Source organism: Sinocyclocheilus grahami, unplaced genomic scaffold, assembly GCF_001515645.1.
Source record: "Sinocyclocheilus grahami isolate Dianchi unplaced genomic scaffold, SAMN03320097.WGS_v1.1 scaffold15777.1, whole genome shotgun sequence".
Taxonomy (NCBI): Eukaryota; Metazoa; Chordata; class Actinopteri; order Cypriniformes; family Cyprinidae; genus Sinocyclocheilus; species Sinocyclocheilus grahami.
Genome location: NW_015515881.1, coordinates 4,573 through 5,122, shown reverse-complemented (window position 1 = coordinate 5,122; position 550 = coordinate 4,573). Strand labels below are relative to the sequence as shown.

Genomic DNA, 550 nt, shown 5'->3' with positions numbered 1-550 from the left:
AAACACTGGTATTCGGTATGAACCGGTATACCGCCCAGCACTAACTTGTAACAAAACAAATGTAAACAACCACGCTTTATATAAGAGCAGCTTACGGAAGTGCCGTTTATGAATAACCAAAAATCTCAACAGGAGAGAAAAACCTATAAACTGTTCAACTGTGGCTCACATGTTGCAGAAGAACACTTACACTTACAGAGACAGCAAAGATACTGAACCTCTGTGTGGCACGCTTTCACAGAAATCAGCAAATTTCACTTACAAAAAGAAATATCTTCACTGTAAATACTTTGATACACCTCACCTAATTAAAAAAATCATACCTTAGTTTCTGTTCACTGACAAGAATGAGATATTTAATATTCAACCCAAAACATTTTCAAACAATTAATTGAGAGCATCACATCCGATCAGCTCTCTGAGGTTCCAAATATAGTCTCCACTTCCAATGTACTTTTTATGTCACTGCTGAACTCCTAAAAGGTGGCACTGCAGATTTAGTAAGAGGCATATAAAACGTCCACAGGAAGTACTGATGGCCACTGCACTT

The 550-nt window shown here is 37.6% G+C and overlaps 1 protein-coding gene across 1 annotated transcript in view; it reads right to left on the bottom strand.

Moving 5' to 3' along the window:
- Positions 1-550, bottom strand: part of LOC107579247 (muscarinic acetylcholine receptor M1-like) — a gene marked incomplete at its 5' end in the record, with an annotated part of 22,037 nt that overhangs the window by 19,522 nt on the left and 1,965 nt on the right. The window lies entirely within an intron of this gene.